Raw genomic sequence first — 294 nt, forward strand, 5'->3', positions numbered from 1 at the left:
GGCTCCAGCTTCTTCGTCTTTCGTCTCGGCCAAGTTGCCTCAGCTGGCCCTTTAGTCACCTTCCCCGCCCAGCGGCGGAGGAGCCACTGCTGCCGCTTTCGCTACATCAGAGCGGGGGCTGCGGGGCCCCGACGCGGAGGATGGGGAAAAGGCTGCAGATGCCAAGGCGCTTCGAGACGCTCGTACGGCAGTGACCTGCTGGCTCCCGCGGCCCGCCCGTTCTTGCCTCGACCGGCGCACCTCTCCGGCCCCCGCGGCCCTCGGAGTCCTAGCTTGCAGCGCCGAAGCCCCAGC

This window comes from Chrysochloris asiatica, unplaced genomic scaffold (assembly GCF_000296735.1).
Source record: "Chrysochloris asiatica unplaced genomic scaffold, ChrAsi1.0 scaffold00123, whole genome shotgun sequence".
Classification (NCBI taxonomy): Eukaryota; Metazoa; Chordata; class Mammalia; order Afrosoricida; family Chrysochloridae; genus Chrysochloris; species Chrysochloris asiatica.